This window comes from Lepus europaeus, chromosome 2 (assembly GCF_033115175.1).
Source record: "Lepus europaeus isolate LE1 chromosome 2, mLepTim1.pri, whole genome shotgun sequence".
NCBI lineage: Eukaryota > Metazoa > Chordata > Mammalia > Lagomorpha > Leporidae > Lepus > Lepus europaeus.
The window spans coordinates 16,554,655-16,573,226 of record NC_084828.1 but is presented as its reverse complement, the minus strand read 5'-3'; the positions used below and the strand labels follow the sequence as shown (position 1 = coordinate 16,573,226).

At 40.9% G+C, this 18,572-nt stretch overlaps 1 pseudogene; it reads right to left on the bottom strand.

Moving 5' to 3' along the window:
- Positions 1–768: 768 nt before the first annotated feature.
- LOC133750382 (large ribosomal subunit protein eL15-like) lies at positions 769–16,994 on the bottom strand (annotated as a pseudogene).
- Between the last annotated feature and the right edge of the window lie 1,578 nt (positions 16,995–18,572).

Sequence of the window (18,572 nt, the reverse complement as noted above, 5' to 3'; positions counted from 1 at the left end):
TTTGAAAGTCAGAGTTACACAAATAGAGAAGGAGAAGCAGAGAGAGAGAAAGAGAGAGAGAGAGAGAGAGAGAGAGAGAGAGGTCTTCCATCTGCTGGTTCACTCCCCATTTGGCCACAATGTCTGGAGCTGTGCCCATCCAAAGCCAGGATCCAGGAGCTTCCTCTGGGTCTCCCACATGGGTGCAGGGGCCCAAGGACTTGGGCCATCTTCTACTGCTTTCCCAGGCCATAGCAGAGATTAGGATTTGAAGTGGAGCAGCTGGGACATGAACCGGTGCCATAGCACCACTCTTTATCTCTCTCTTGCTCCACCTTAAAGAAAAATTTCAGTAGTTCAGGCCCTCCATTTATCAAATTGGATAGCAGTGTCTTCTTCTGTCTTACTAGATCATAGTTCAAGAAAGGTATTAACCACAACTAGATCCCTTCCTTTTACTATGTATCCAGGGTAAAAATAAATACCACTTTTGCTCAGTCATTTCTTGTTTGTTGTTTTTTGTATGCATGGATTGAGCATGAAAATATGTGAATTCAATTTCGTTTGTTCTTATTGGGTCATCAGATTAATACTTAAGTAGAAAGTTGAAAAAAGATTCAATTTTTAATTTGACTTACAGTTGGTTACTGAGCTTAAGAAAGCTTTCCTCTGTCTCTCTCTCACACTGTCTATAACTCTACCTGTCAAATAAATAAAAAACAAGAAAAGAACAAGAAAAAAAAAGCTTTCCTTATATTCTGGCCAACATACTTTGCAGAACCCAGTACATCAGGAAGATTTGGATCCCTTTGTTCCAGGAATTATGAAGAATCTCAAAATGATGACGGAACATTGAACATAGTTCTGGGCACCCTGGAGCACTGGGGTCTGTGCAAGTCCACAGCTAGCACACCTGTGACGCTGCACCTGCTCAGCATTCTGCGTGTCGCCTTTGATGTCCTTCAAATTTCCACAAAACTCTTGTTTTAGCCCCTTCTCACCAAGTGCCTGATTCTTCCACTTCTTCCAAGAACTTTTCTTTGAACAATACCACGGGGCATGAGAGGGTCAGATGAGATAGTATTAATTATCTTTAATACAGATTTTTTTTTCCTTTTTATTTCTGAGTATCAGAGTTCACTGACTTCTCCCTATCTTCCGCTTGGTGTCTTAGGCAGCCTTATAGTCCTCGGGACTGATTACTATCAAATGAAGGAGGTATATTCTTTTTTTTTTTTTAAAAAGATTTATTTATTTATTTGAAAGCCAGCATTACACACACACAGAGAAGGAGAGTCAGAGAGAGAGAGAGAGAGAGAGAGAGAGAGAGAGAGAGAGTCTTCCATCTGCTGATTCACTCCCCAGTTGGCCGCAACAGCCAGAGCTCTGCCCAATCCGAAGCCAGGAGCCAGGAGCTTCTTTAGGGTCTCCCACGCGGGTGCAGGGGCCCAAGGACTTGGGCCATCTTCTACTGCTTTTCCAGGCCACATCAGAGAGCTGGATTGGAAGTGAAGCAGCCGGGACTGGAACCAGCGCCCATATGGGATGCCGGCGCTGCAGGCGGTGGCTTTTCCTGCTACACCACAGGCCACAGGAGGAATATTCTTCAAAGGCTCTTGTCATTGAAAATGATAAATGCCCTGTAAGGATTAAGTCATTCATATGTATTTTGGGTGAACTAATTACCAAGGGAGGTGGGATGTCTTTTGATCATTCAAGATTCATAAAGCAAATTAAAGACATGTATTCTGATAAAAAATAGCTTCTGATTGTGTTATGTCCTATGATATTGTATCAGAATTCTCCAGCAACAGAATAAACAGGATACATATATATATTTCTTATAAATAATTTGTTCACATAATTCATGATTGTGAATGTGAAAAAGTCCCAAGAGCTGCAGGACGAGTCGGCATGCTAGAGACTCGGGCGGTCTGAGGGTGTTGTTCCAGGCAGACTCAGGCCCAGGAAGAGCTGATGACCCAGGGTGAAGGCAGCCAGGCAGGAAATATTCGCCCTGTTCTGAGGATCATCAGCCTTTTTGTTGTCAGGCTTTCAAAAGAAAGGACGAGTGCCACCCTCACTAGGGATGGCAATATCCTTGGCTCAGTGTATTTTCCAAAATGTCAGTCTCACCCAAAACATCTTCACAGAAAACACCCAGAATCATGTTTGGCCAAAACATGGGGGCCTTTTGGCCTAATGAAGCTGGCACATAAAAACAGTCATCACCTGTCAGAAACTCTGAACAGCACTTACAATGTCTGGTTTCACTTGTAGTCTAGAAAGCTAGTTGTTGGGAGAGGGAGAGGGAGAGGGAGAGGGAGAGGGAGAGGGAGAGGGAGAGGGAGAGGGAGAGGGAGAGGGAGAGGGAGAGGGAGAGGGAGAGGGAGAGGGAGAGGGAGAGGGAGAGGGAGAGGGAGAGGGAGAGGGAGAGGGAGAGGGAGAGGGAGAGGGAGAGGGAGAGGGAGAGGGAGAGGGAGAGGGAGAGGGAGAGGGAGAGGGAGAGGGAGAGGGAGAGATATCTTCCCCAAAACCCACAACACCTGGGGCTGGGTCAGGCTGCAGCCAGGGGACTGGAACTCAATCTGAGTCTCCCACATGGGTAGCAGGGACTCAACTACTTGAGCCATCACTCCTGCTTCCCATGGTGTGCATTAATAGGAAGCTGGAAATCAGAAACAGAGTCAGAATTTGAAGCGAGGTGCCCCATCCAATATAGGATGTGTGCACTCCAAGCTGTGTCTTAACCTCTGCACTAAGAGAACGGTCCCGGGTGCTTGCTTCCTGCTATGCACAAGTTAAGGCTGCAACGATGACCTAGAACAGGTGGCGTCTATGAAGCACATTGGTTACGAAGACGCTTTATTAAACGGGTTTTACCTGAGAACTTCTTCCTTTACTTTTCCCCCCTCCCAGCAGAGACGTGATTCACTTTGTCTTGAGATTGTCCTTTTGGACTCGGAACCCTACAGATACCAGCATGGCACTGCTTGGGCTATGATTTGCTTACAAAAGAAATTCAGGGAGGTGAGTGAAACCATTCAAAAGTACATCAGAGAGCAGCTATGGTCATAGGTGTCAGCCCAGTGGGCAACAGGAGGGGAGAGAGAGTTGATGGAGGTAAACAAAACCAAGAACAAACCTTGGATGGGATAGGGAGCATGAGACTGAAGGGAGGAAGGTGAGGTCGCACTCGGCTCGACACTCTGATGAAGATGCCTAGACTCCACCAAGAAGAAAAAGAAACAATCTGGTGCTCAGAGATGGTGAATGTGGTGAGAAACAGGAGTTTGCATCACCAAATTTGTTGAGAGAAAACTGTTAAGAATGAGCATGAGGCTTCCGAGATGGTGGCATCCTTGGGTCAGAACAAGTTGAAATAAAAGGAAGATTCTATTAATTAAGCATTAATACATATTCTCCCTTCCTTTGAGTGGCTATTCACACTGCTCTGGGTGGGAAATCTTTATGCCATCACCTGGTTAACTCCTATTAATGATTAGTTCTTGGCCTGGTTGCTACTTTTTCCTAATGCAGTCCTTTGACCCCTAAAGATTGGTTATGATACTTTTCCCTCTGTTCGCCTCTCACCGTATTTTAGACCTTATTGCAGAAATCACAGGGGCTTTCTGGTATCTCTGTTTTCTGGAATGAGCTGGAGGGGGCAGGGCGGTTCTTGGTGATGACAGCTGCATCTTGTTTAAAGTTGTGTTTCCGAACCTATGTCAATGCCTGGCACCTGGCCGGAGTTTAGCTAACTGTAAGATGGAATGAAAGAATGAATGAGGACCCTATTCCTGCCCTCTGAATAAAACTCTCTCTCTCTCTCTCTCTCTCTCTCTCTCTCTCTCTCTTAAAACCTATCCATTTATGTGAGAACCAGAGAGACAGATGGGCAAACACACACAGAGATAGACACAGACAGCTCCCTGCCTACAAGTAGGGCTGAGTGAGGCAAAAGCTGGGACCCAGAACCCAATGTAGGTCCCCCACTTGGAGGTTACAGGAACCCATGCACCCGCACCATTACCACTGCCTCCCAGATTCTGCAGCAGCAAGAATCTCAGCCACATTTGTGATGTGAGCTGGGTATTTGGTGGGGGAGCATAGGGAATGATAAGGCGAACATGGTAATGACACTAAAGGAATTGGACACTGCTCTTGGCCTCAAAGGACCAGGAACACCTGTGGACAATGATGTACTAAAAGACAAGTGATTTGATACAATACTATAGCACAAAACGAGACAGTGGGATCGCCAGATTTGGTGAATAAAATACAGGGTGCCAAATTAAATTCGAATTTCAGGCAACCAACCAAGAGTACCTATATACCTCATGGGATGTTTGGGCCACACTAATTCTAACTATTATTTATTGTTTATTAATATTCAAATCTGTTTGGAACTCCTATATCTTATCAATCTTCCAAGAATACATGGACTTTAAGAGATCTTTCTTTTGTTTGTTTCAGGGATGGGCTGGGGGTATTGGAGAAAGATTTTGGGAAAAATAGGAACTAAGTTGCCAATACTGCAAGAAAAATGTGAGAAAATATAGTTCTGGTAAAGAAAAGCTCAGGTGAAAAAGTAGAATAGTGGCAGGACCAGAGATTGGCTCAAGCCTGGTTTGGCCAGTGTGTAAAAAGGTGACGAGAGCCCGGCTAGGCAGTTAACAAATTCTGGTGACCCTATATGGGCCAAGCCTCTGTTTTCTGGGTGCCCCTGCCCTCTCTGTGTTGCCATATTTTGTGAACAGGCAGAACTAGATCTTTCTGCCTGGAGAGATGTTGTGCCCTTATCTAGTTCATTAGGCTTGGATATTCATCTCTCTATAAATAGTGAAGAAATACCAAGGAGCATTTTGCAAGGGTCATACATTGCTCAATGTTTGCATTTTTTTCAAGCACTGGTGTCAAAACAGCGTCTCTAGCAAAACTGAGGAAAGCAAAAAACTAATGATGACTTATCAAAACAAGATGTGATGATGTGGGAAATATTCACTTCTATGGAATTTGCAATTTTCGTCTTTCCTCATTTCCTGTTACCACATCTGTTTAGCATTATAGTAAATATATAATGGAACCTATACAAATAGTTTATAAATGATATAGGAAAAAGGTGAAAATTATTATATTAAATGCTTACACTAAAATAAACATCTTTTTTTAAGAAAGATTTATTTATTTAGTTGAAAGGCAAAGTTATCATGAGAGAGAGGGAGAAAGGGAGAGAGGGAGAGAGGGAGAGAGGGAGAGAGGGAGAGAGGGAGAGGGAGAGAGGGAGAGGGAGAGAGAGATCTTCCATCTGCTGGTTCACTCCCCAGATGGCTGCCAGGCTGAAGCTGGGAGCCAGGAACCAGGAGCTCCATCTGAGTCTCCCAGGTGGCTGCAGGGGCCCAAAGACTTGGGTCATCTTCTGCTGTTTTCCCAGGCCTTAGCAGAGAGCTGGATTGGAAGTAGAGTAGCTGGTCTTGAACCGGTACCCATATGGGATGCCAGCATGCCGACTGCCACGTTAATCCACTGAGTCACAGAGCCAACCCCTGAAATAAATATCTTTTATTCCATTTTCATGAACTTTTTAAAGTAACCTAACCTTTATTGAGTACTTACTGTATACTGGGTAGCAACATATGTTATTTTCCTAATCTTCACAATAGTACTGTAATACTATTGCATATATGTGTATGTGTAATATAATACTATCAATTTAATGTACTTCTTGCTGAGTCTCACAATGTTTATTTGCTTATTTATGATTTGTCAACTAACAGTTATTTTGGGATTCAGATCCATTTTGATGCCAATATTTATGAGGATATTTCAAAAAGTTTGTGGAAAATGGGGTGGTAAACTAAGTTCTTTGGATGCATAAAAGTTGTTTTTGGCATCTATGACTACTTTTTTTATAATATGTAATCTCTATGAACTTTCTGAAGACCATCTTCCATTATACCACACCTGTAGATAGGTACTCACAGAGAAGTAACAATTATTGAGCATTTATGGCAGGTACACTGTGGGAGCAGGAAGGAAAGAACAACTGATTCTGTCTAGTGGATACTGAGGATGACGACGCTTCAGCAGTGATTGACAAATTACCTGACCTTCCAGTTTGGTTGATACCAGATGACGTATGAAAAATACTCATGGGCAAAAGAAACATTGTTTTAAAAACACATACTGTATTTAATCCTGAGAAGCTCTCATTAGATTTCTGTCATCTTTTATTAAGTGTTCCACATTAGTCACACCTATAAATTCTTATAACTTTCTCCTTTTTTCTATTAAACACCCACTAACATCCTTAGTCATATGCATTAAATAATTATGATTTATAATCTTCAGCTATTTGGTGATTATACTTTGGTGCCATATTTTGTCAGAAGTGCCACATATTCACATAGAAATATGTTTTAGATTTTTAATAATTCTGTAACCTACATAAATGGTTACTTAGTTGGGTTAACTAAATTCCTCCCACATAATTATTTCAATTACATAAAATGTTATTTATATAACTGGAATGATATTATAGGCTATAAAATATGCAATTCTTTAATTATATAAGATTAAAGTCAGTAAAAAAAAAAAGGCCCAAAATTTTAACAACATATTCCCTAGAGGAAAACTGCTGAATAAACTATTAAAATTATTAAAAATAAGTAATTAATTTAAAAATACAACTATAAAGGTAAAATATGAAAACAGAAGTTTTCAATGTCTTGCTCTCTTTAAAGACATTACCACATTTTAATTAAAACATCAAATAGTTTGTCTTGAATACACTTTTGTGGAGTGAGCTGATGTTACCGTCCTCTTTGAAACCAAATCTGGCTTCCCAATCCTCTCTTCAAGCAATGCTCCAGACAGACCTCCCTCCTTTTGATGAATCCTGATGTGTGTTGCCTTAAGCTTTGCAGATGTTTCTTGTGCAGAAAAACATCTATTCAAAACTTCCAGACTGTGCTCCTTACTCGGCAAGCTTAGACAGTGACCTTTGCTGAAAGATTCTCTGACGGTGGCTGCCTGGAAGCCACAGGAGGAAGGGTGTAATAACTCTGGCCGTGGAGAGAAAGTTCGCAAGGAGAGTTACGTGTTTGAATTCCAGATGTGTTTCTCAATGAGTCATGTAAGTTTGATGTTTGTACTGGTCAAAGGCTATATTTCAAGAGATGATAAAATGACAAGCTTCATACAACATAAAATGAACATGTGTCCGTGGTTTAATTTAACAGCAATTAATGTGGAGACCAATAGATATTATAACTAATTCAAAAGAACCGTGCTTTATAGTCAGAGAAGGTATGGTAAATGAATTTCCAAATAAATGTAAAACTACTTGATATCTAGACCAAACAAATTTACATTTTATGTACAGGAATTTTTTTGCATTGTAGTTAATTTTCTTCAGATTAACTTTTATGAAGTGGCTGAGTTAGTGGCAAACAAAAGCATAAACCAGCTGGATGAACTAGACAGGATATTTAGCAAATTTGAAAATCTTTCACATTTTTTCTTTTTTTTCACATTTTTTTCTTACGGAATCTATCTTTAGAGAGTGTTTTAATGAATCTGACATCTTGGTAAATAAATCAATATCCAGAAATAAGTGAACAGTATTATTTGTTGGGCTCTGCAAAGGAAAAAAAATTCTGCTGCCCTTCGTAGTTCTTGACTAGGACAGACCCTTTAACAGAAGACAGGTTAACAATAGAAAAAACAAACGGAAGTGTGATAACATGTAGATTCTATGAATACTTAGGAAATGAGCAGATATCAAAGAAGTAGATTTGATTTCAGGGTTCAATACCATCTTCTGCTGAAACAAAGAAAGAAGATGAGGAGAAGGCCACATGTGGCTCAGCCAGCGTCTTCTCCATTGAAGTTTCTGGTGACTCAGTCGTTGCTTTGGTTTGAATTTGTCTCCCTCACGTTCATGTTTGGAAACTCATCCTCATGGTGGTAATGTTGGGAGGTGAGGGTTAGTGGACCTCTCGTGTCACAGGGAGGAGTGCGCTCAGAAGGGATTACGGTAGTTCTTACAGGACCTCTGAGTTGGTTCTCCTAAGAGGGGAATGAATCTGACACCTGAATAGGTCCCTCCTCTTCCCACGTGTTCCAGCCATGATGCCATTCACTGTGGGGCCCATACTAGAGGTTGCACCAATGGGGCTGCCTGGATGTGGACTTTCAGTTTCTAAAACTGTGAGTTAAATAAGTCCTTTTTCTGCATGTATATCTTGCCTCTGGCATTTTATTATAGTAATGAAAAAACAGACTAAGACATCCATGTTCCTCTTCCTGGCATAGATGGAGAGATGTTCTTTAAAGGTACACATTTTTCTGACAAAAGGACAGCTTTATTGTTTTTAGAGCTTCCTTTTTATCCACAGTTTCTCAAAATAATCCTTATGCCAAGGAGGTGTGTTCTGGGCTGGCATGTTTAGGTCTCTCATGGTCATATTTTGAGGTAGCACATTCTCGTGTCCTACAGGTCCAAGGTATTCACTTTCAGAAATTTGGGAGTTAAATTTACTTTGCATAATAGCATAAACACTAGAGTTGCTTTTGAGTATTAACAAATTAAAATTTGACAAAAACTGATATATTATTTTACTGTATGTACATGGTCCATGAAATATAGCATAAGTTTCCTGAATGATTTGGATCAATTATCCAACCACCAGCAATCTCCTTATAGTTCACAGATCCACATCCACAATAACAAAAATAATAAAACAATAATAAAAACAATGGAACCCAAACCTTATTTGTGTAGGGTTGCTTCAAGGGCACTGGCCAAGTTCCAGAGCTAAAAGTGATACAGGCTCCCCAGCTCAGTCTGGAAATTCCAGTCACCTACCTACCTGGGAAAAGCTGTTGGATCACAGGAAGAAAAAATCACCCCGAGAAGATATTGCAGATTCAAGTATGCCTGCTATAGGCCATGTTGCATCTTTCCTGCCGACGGCTCCCTTGTGGCATATAGCTACAGTAGTCAGTGTTTAGTTGTCCTGCCTGCCATGCTGTCCCTTGCATTGTGTTCATTGAATCTACCACTGCTCACTCTGACTGTTCTGGTGAATTCTTCCATCACCTGCAATGCTGGATTTCATTGGTCACTTCCCATGATGTTATTGACTGCTTATCATATGCCAGACATTGTCATGGGTGTTTTACCTACAATTTTTTAAAATTTCATTTTTGAAAGGGTTTATTTATTTATTTGAAAGAATTACAGAGAGAAAGGGGGAGACAGAAAAAGAGAGAGAGAGATCTTTCATCTGCTGATTCACTCCCCAGGTGGCCGCAACAGCTGGGGTGGGGACAGGCAGAAACCCAGAGCCAGGAGCTTTTCCTGGGTCTCCCACAGAAACATTGGGCCATCTTCCACTGCTTTTTCCAGGCCATTAGCAGGGAGCTGGGTCAGAAGTAGAGCAGCTGGGACTCTAATTGGCACCCATATGGGATGCCAGTGTCATAGGTGGCAGCTTTATCAGCTGCAACACAACTCTGGCCCCTTAAATTTTTTTTTAAAGATTTATTTATTTACTTGAAAGTCAGAGTTACACAGAGAAAGAGAGGCAGAGAGAGAGAGAGAGAGAGAGAGAGAGAGGGGTCTTCCATCCACTGGTTCACTTTCCAGATGGCCGCAACTGCTGGAGCTGTGCCTATCCGAAGCCTGGAGCCTGGAGCTTCTTTAGGGTCTCCCATGTGGCTGCAGAGGCCCAAGGACTTGAGCCATCTTTTACTGCTTCCCAGGCCACAGCAGAGAGCTGGATCGGAAGTGGAGCAGCCTGGACATGAACCAGCACCCATATGGGATACTGGCACTACAGTCGGCAACTTTACCTGCTATGCCACAGCACCGGCCCCTGGCCCCTTAATTTTTTTAAAAAAGATTTTATTTATTTATTTGAAAGGTACAGCCACAAACACAGAGAGAAAGTGACAGAGAGAGAGGTCTTCCATCCACTGGTTCACTCCCCAAATGGCCTCAACAGCTGAATCTGAGCGGATCTGAAGCCAGGAGCCAAGAGCTTCCTCCAGGTCTCCCATGCGGGTGCAGGGCCCAAGTACTTGGGCCATCTTCCACTGTTTTCCCAGGCCGTAGCAGAGAGCTGGATTGGAAGAGGAGCAGCCAGGACACAAAGCAGTGCCCATATGAGATGCTGACGCTTCAGGCGGAGACTTAGCCTGCTATGCCACAGCGCCAGCCCCTTACAGTTAATTTTATAAGTACATAGTGGGTATAATTATGCCCATTTTATAAAATAACAATTCATGTCTTCAGTATTCTCAGCACCCTATTTTTGATAAAGAACAAGATATTTTAAGTAAGTAAGTTTCATGGGATGATCTGAATCACAGTATTTCAAAAGCAACATGGTTCAATGAATTACACAGCTGTCCTTTTTTGGCTGGTTTCCTCAACAGCCTGACTTCTTTTCCCTCAGTTTTAAGTTATGGATTGCATTATAGAATTGCTGATGTTAATCTCTGTGCAAGGCTTTGGAAAACTCACCAGCTATGGAAACCTCATTTATTCCTCCTTTTGTGAGTGGAGAGAATTTGAAGAGTACTTGAGCATCTTGCTTTAGTAGATTTGGAGTCTGGAACTGTTGACCTATTCATTCTGAGAGAAAACATCTGAAGTGTTCTGCTGTGAAATTACAAAACTGACATCATTTAGGGAACTGAGATCATATGGAGAAGACTCACATTAGAGAACTGATTCACACTCATATTACCCTCTTTGCACTACTCTCTCTCCATCTGTCTCCCTTTGTCTTCTTGGTCTCTGTTCTCTTTAACGTCTGCGTCTTTTGTACTTGATTACATAGAAAGAAATTCGCTGAGTTGGACTTCCTCTTTTACGTACACTAGGGAATCAGTTTGGGTGTGTGTTCATTTGTGTTATAGAGGAGTCTTCATTCATAATGGTCATGACCAACATTCCTATAGTAAAAGGCTGGTTAGTAGGAGAAATGCATAATAAATTAATTTGATCAACACTTTTCTTTTAAAGATTTTCTTTATTTATGTGAAAGGTAGAGTTACAAAGAGAGGGAGAGACAGAAAGAAAGGTCTCCCATCGACTGGTTCTCTCCCCAAATGGTGACCACAGCCAGAGCTAAGCTGATCTGAAGCCAGGAGTCAGGAGCTTCTTCCAAGTCTCCCACACAGCTGCAGGGATCCAAGGACTTGGGCCATCTTCTACTGCTTTCCCAGGCCATAGCGGAGAGCTAGATTGGAAGAAGAGCAGCTGGGATCCGAACTGGCATCCATATGGGATGCCAGGGCTATAAGGGGAGGCTTAGACTGCTGTGCCACAGTACTGGCCCCTTGATCAAGGTTTTATGTGACAAAGGAGTCTTCAGAATGAAGGCTCAAAGATCTAGAGAAAACTGTCTATTTTTGTGCCTAGATTCATTGAAGAAGGGATAGCTGTGTAGAAATGTGATCAGCAAAAACTTTATGTCCTAATGCATAGAGAGAGGGAGAAAATTAGGCAAAACATGTCTATTTGAACTCTTCATGGACACTCTATGTGGTGTTCCTTCTTCTTGTGTGTGGGAATGAGGGCCTTATGATTTACTTCTGGATAAAGTAAGTCAGAGAATTTCTTTATGACCAACTTTGCACAGAAAGACAGCGGAAGCTTGAATAATATTTTTAGGGTTGATGGCTTGCTTTGAGGAAAGGGGGTTCTAGTTTCTATGACTCACCTTGGGGAAGAGGAATTAGGGACGAATAAGAGGTGAGAGACCGGACAGTAGGAGGAGGTCCGAGACTTTGATTCTGAGGCTTCCATTGTCTTTTAGTTCAAAGTACTCAGCACACCACAGTGCCACTGATGGGAGTACTGTTCTCCAAGCCCTTACATCCCTGAGTTACGGTTTTCAACTCTCACTATTCTGCTCTTCAGTTCTCTTTCCTTGCTTTGCACTGTGGCAAAAGGAAAACAGAAAGCAAGGGCACCCCCTAATTAGACAGCTTCCCCTGGGCCTGACTGTGAATTTTCTCCACCCTGCTAATGAAAAGGGTTAGAACAAGGAAGTAGTATGAGTCATGGTTATTGCTACACCCTCAGGAAAAGCCCTGCTCCATCTTCCTGTTGTGCTGTGCTGGCTCTTTCCATCCAGGTCCTGGATCACAGGAACAAGTTGTCAGAACACATAATCAAGGGTTTTCTTTTTCTTTTCCTTTTTTTTTTATTTTTAAAGATTTATTAATTTGTTTGAAAGTCAGAGTTGCACACAGAGAGAAGGAAAGGCAGAGGGAGAGAGAGATCGATTGATCGATCGATTGATCTTGCATGCGCTGGTTCACTCCCTAGATGGCTGCAATGGCTGGAGCTGTGCCAATCTGAAAGCAGGAGCCAGCAGCTTCTTTCGTGTCTTCCCATGCAGGTGCAGGGCCCAAGAACTTGGGCCATCTTCTACTACTATCCCAGGCCATAGCAAAGAGCTGGATTCAAAGTGGAGCATCCGGGACTCTAACTGGCGCCCATGTGGGATGCTGGCACTGCAGGTGGCAGATTTACCCACTATGCCACAGCGCCAGCCCCCATGGGTTTTCTATAGGGATGCTGCTTCATTCCAGTTAAAAACAACAAAAAGAAGGCCAGATACAAAAGTATCTTTGACAGAATAACAGAAGAATTATTGTGTGTATTGGAAGATGGGATGTTACTTCCATTTCTTACGTATATGGATCCTCTGTGGTTATTAGGAGGACTGCTAGACTAGCCCACTAAAGCATACTCTATGCCCATGCTTCACAGAGGTTCTAACATCTAGTGGGAGACCTACTTCTAGCCAATTGGCTGGGCAAAGGGAAAGGGGCTTCTCCTGGAGATGTTGGTACTTGCTGCTGAGATAGTCCTTGGGCTGGGGGAGAACGTGACTCCGGTTGACAAGAAAGAAGGAAATTTGGGTACTTGACTGGGTCATCTCTGTCACTAGGGATGGGAAAATAGTGAAGAGGCAGGAGAAAACATGAGACCATGGTAAGGAGTGGTCTTGGTGAGGAACAGAGTGAAAGGTATTTTAAAATACTTTCCAGGTCGGCCGGTGCCGTGGCTCACTAAGCTAATCCTGTGCTTGCGGCGCCGGATTCTGTCCCGGTGGCTCCTCTTCCAGTCTAGCTCTCTGCTGTGGCCCGGGAGTGCAGTGGAGGATGACCCAAGTGCTTGGGCCCTGCACCCGCATGGGAGACCAGGAGAAGCACCTGGCTCCTGGCTTCGGATCAGCGCGGTGTGCCGGCCATAGCAGCCATTTGGGGGGTGAGCCAATGGAAGGAAGACCTTTCTCTCTGTCTCTCTCTCTCTCACTGTCTAACTCTGCCTGTCAAAAACAACAACAACAACAACAACAACAACAAATAAATAAAAATACTTTCCAAGTCTGGCATTGCGGCGCAGTGAGTAAAGCCGCTGCCTACAATGTCCACATACCATATACAAAGGTTCGAGTCCCAGCTGCTCCACTTCTGATCCAGCTCCCTGCTAATTTGCCTGGGAAAGCAGTGGAAGATGGCCCAAGGGTGTGGGTCCTTGCACCCATGACAGAGACCTGGAAGAAGCTCCTGGTTCCTGGTTTCCGTCTGGTCCAGCCCTGGCCTGAGGTCATTTGAGTAGTGAACCAGCAGATGGATGATCTCTCTCTTCCTCTCCCTCTCTGTAACCCTGTCTTTTAAATAAGTAAAATAACTCTTTAAAAAGAGAGTCATACTTTCTAAAAAATGAAAACTGGTGTGGCAGTGGGTGTGGAAGAAAAATGGGGACATTTGTCTGAGGTGGGTCTGTGTTGAAATTTATTTTTTTATTTTTTATTTTTTTGCTTCTTTTTAAAATTTTTATTTAATAAATATAAATTTAATAAATATAAATTATAGAGGCTCCCCCCCCCATAATCACCCTGCCACCTGCAACCCTCCCATCTCCTACTCCCTCTCCCATCCCATTCTTCATCAAGATTCATTTTCAATTATCTTTATATACAGAAGATCAGTTCAGTATATACTAAGTAAAGATTTCAACAGTTTGCACCCACACAGAAACACAAAGTATAAAGTACTGTTTGAGTACTAAGTTATCCCGTTAATTCTGTGTTGAGCTTTTAGAAACAGGCAGCAAATGCTTTTAAGGTTCATCTATGTTATAGCATATATCAGTACTTCATTCCCTTTTACAGATAAGTAATATTCTATTGTGTGAGTCAAGCAGATTTTATGTTTTCAACAGTTGGTAGACATTTGAGTTGTTTCCACTTTTTAGCTGTTATGAATAATGTTGTTATGAACATTTCTCTACACTTTTTATGTGGATTTTTTTTCAATTCTCTTAGGTAGCAACAGGAATGGCATGTATACCCAGGAATTGATGAATCATCTTTATCTGTATATTTTAATTTTGGGGAAACTGCCAAACTGTCTTATAAAGTAGCTACATTATTTTACATTCCCATCAGCAATGTGTAAAGATTCCAACTTCATAGTCACCCCGAAATTTACTACTAGTCTTTTTGATTATAGCTGTCTAGTATAAAGCATAAAGAGATATCAAATTTTAATTTTTATTTGCATTTCTATAATGACTACTGATAATCATTTTTTCATGTCCTTTAGGCCATTTGGGTATCTTTGAAGAAATATTTATCAAATTATTTATGCTATTATTAATGGGTTGCCTTTATATTGTTGAGTTATAAGAACTTTTCATATATTCTGCACTTAAGTTCCTTATCAACTGTATGGTTTGCAACTAGTTTCTTCCATTCTGTGGGTTATCTTTTCATTTACTGGTTGTGTCTCTAGGAACACAAGAGTTTTTAATTTCTATGAAATCTAATTTTTCTGCCTTTTCTTTTGTTGCTCATGTTTTTGGTGTCATACCTAAGAAACCATAGCCTAAACCAATGTCATGAAGATTCTTAGATTTCCTTCTAAGAGTTTTTTCCCACACATTTAGGCATATAAACAGTTTTGAGTTTATTTTTGTATATGGTGTGAGATAGAGTTCAAATTTATTCTACATATAGAGATCCAGTTGTTCTGGTACCATTTGTTGAAAAGATGATTATTTCACCATTAAATTTTCCTGGCATCCTTGCTGAGTTAATTGATCATAAATGTAACTGTTTCTGAATTCAATTCTGTTTAATTGGTCTATGTGTCTATCCTATGCCAGTACCACATTATCTTAATTACTGAACTCTGTTGTAAGTCCTGAAATTGGGAGGTCTAAATTCTACAACTTGGTTCATATTTTCCAAGGTTGTTTTGTGTATTTTGGTTCCCAGGAGTTTCTATATGAATTTTAGGATCAGCTTTTCAATTTCTGGAAAAAAACGAAGCAAAGATTTTGTCAGAATTAGAATATAATATGTAGAATTTGTGGAATAGTGCCATCTTCTTAAGTCTTTTTTTAAAAAACAGATTTATCTATTTATTTGAAAGGCAGAGTTATAGAGAGAGAGAGGAGAGACAGAGAGAGAGAGTGCTTCCATCTGCTTGTTCACTCCCCAAATAGCTGCAACGTCCAGAGGTGGGCATATCTGAAGCCATGAGCCAGGAGCTTCTTTCAGGTCTCTCAGATGGGTGCACAAGTCCAAGCACTTAGGCCATCTTCTGCTGCTTTCCCAGGAACATTAGAAGGGAACTGGATCAGAAGTGGAGCAGCCGGGACTGGAACTGGTGCCCACATGGGATGTAGGCAATGTAGACAACAGATTAACCTGCTGCACCAAAGCACTGGCCCCATTCTTAAATCTTTTGATTCGTGAACACAGGATGTCTTGCCATTTATTTAGATCTACTTTCACTTATTTTAATGATGTCTTATAAATTTTTAGTGTATAGTTCTTGCACTTACAAAAATTTTTTATTCCTGAGCGTTTTTGATACTTTCATAAAAGAATATTTCTTAAAAATTTATTTATATACTTGAAAGTCAGAATTATGGAGAGAGAGAGAGAGAGAGAGAGAGAGAGAGAGAGAAAGAGATGGCGGTGAGGGAAGGAGGAAGCGAGGGACAGAACAAGCAGGAGAGAGAACTCTTCCATCTGCTGGTTCACTCCTCAAATGACTGCAATGACAAATGACCAGGACAAAGCCAGGAGCCAGGTACTCCATTTGGGTCTCCCACATGGGTGACAGGGACCCACATACTTGGGCCATAATCCACTGCCTTCCTTGGTATGTTATCAGGGAGCTGGACCAAAAATGGAGCAACCAGGACTCAAACTGGTACCCATATGTGATGCTGGCATTGCAGACTTTACCTGCTATGCCACAATGCCACCCATTAAATTGTTTTCTTTTTTATTTATTTTTTGACTGTCCTAAATTATTTATTAGGTCTGAATTTTACAAACATTACTTCTATTTGTGGTAACAGCGGAGCTGGGAGCTGGAAGGTATTGTGTGTTCTCCAGGCTGCATGACCAGAACCATCAATAGTGTGATGGAACTTGAGATCCTTTCCAAGACCACAACTCTTGTGGCTGTAGATTTTAGCCTGCGCATTTCCCTGTACTTGAGGGCTGGTTTGGTGATCCACTGGGTGTCAGGGTTTCTTTTGATACCTTCAAGGAATGGATCAATGAAGATAACCTCAAAGAATTTGTACATGACATTTTCACCAAACCAGTAAAAATTCAGGATGCTCAGAACCGCATAGTGGTACCCATTTTATTCCTTGACAATAGACTGAAAGCTTTGTACAAATGTTAGCTGGTTAACACCATGATGGTCATGCTTGCCATAATTTGTACTCTGAGGAACTGGGCTTTTGTGGCCATCATGGTACACAAAAATCTCATATATTCCATATCTTTCTTGGCCCTGTATCCCATTCTGCGTGCCTTGTCAGGCTTAGTGGAGCAGGGTGTCTTGTGGAACACAGAGAGCTGGCCGTACTGCCGGCAGAGGACCCTCAAAAGAAAGTGCATCACATCCCACTGCTACTTTCTCCATAGCTTCTGGGGGTACTTGTATGCACCCATCCTGGCTGCCTGCAGATGGAAAGGCAGACATTGCTTTCTGTTTACAATTTTGGATTGTTTATTACTAGTGTATAGAAATACAATTCATTTATTACATCGTCCTTATATCTTGCAGGCTTAATAAACTTGTTTATTAGATTTGCATAGTTTTTTTTTTTGTAGATTCTTCAAGATTTTTTATATACCAAATTATGTCATCAGCTAATAGAGACAATTTTACTTCTTTCTTTCTCAGTCTAAATGCATTTTGCCTCTTTCAATTTTTTGTTCACTTGCTCTGGCTAGAACCTCCAAATTATGTTGAATATAAGAGCTGACATGCATGTCTTATTCCAGACTTTAGCAGAAAGCATCCAGTCTTTCGTAGTTAAACATGTTGTTAGCTGTGTTTTTTAATAGATGTCCTTTGTCAGTTAAGTTTGTATTGTGTGTATGTGTATGTGTGTATGTGTGTGGGTTTATCATGAAAGAGTGTTGGATTTTGTCAAGTGCTTGTTCTTTTTCTATTGAGATAATGTGAGTTTGTCATTTATTCTCTTAAGATTATATGTTACATTGATAGATTTCTTGTGTTGAACTAACTTTAGATGTCTGGGATAAATCCTATTTGGTCATGATGTATAATCGATTTTGCATGTGGTTGGATTTGGCTTACTGTAATTTTGTTGAGAATTTTTTCATCTATACTCATAATTGATATTGTTTTTTTTTCCTCTTTTATGGCTGTGTCTGGTTTTGGTATCATGAGTATATGGCTTCATAGAATGAGTTGGGAAGTACTACTTTCTTTTCTATTTTTTGAAGACGTTTGTGAATTATTGGTCTTAATTCTTTTAAAAAATATTTAGTTGAATTCCTCAGTGAAATCACCTGGGCCTGGGATTTCTGTCAGTAGTTCTTGGCGTCCTAATTCAATCTCTTTATACTTATTATGGATCTATTCAGATATTTTTCTTGAGTCAGTTTTGTTCATTTGTGTCTTTTAAGAAATTTGACAGCCTAACTAGGTTATTTAATTTGGTAATCATACAATTATTTATAGTATTCCATTGGAATCCTTCTATTTCTGTAAGTTTCCTAATGATGTCCTTTCTCATTCCTGATTTGAGGAATTTGAGTGATTAGTTCTTTTAGGGTAAGTCTGCTCAGTAATGAATTATCTTGGTTTTTGTTTATCTGGGAATATCTTACTTTCTCATGTCTTTGAAAGTAGTATTTGATAAAGAATCCTGGGTTGACAGTCTTTCTTTCTTTCTTTTTTTATTATAAACACTTTTATTTAGTAAATATAATTTTCCAAAGTACAGTTTATGGATTACAAAGGCTTCCCCCCCCCATAACTTCCCTCCCACCTTCACCCCTCCCATCTCCTGCTCCCTCTCCCATTCCTTTCACATCAAGATTCATTTTCAATTATCTTTATATACAGAAGATTGATTTAGTATATATTAAGTAAAGATTTCATCAGTTTGCACCCACACAGAAACACAAAGTGTAAAAATACTGTTTCAGTACTAGTTATAGCATTAATTCACATTGGACAACACATTAAGGACAGAGATCTCACATGAGGAATAA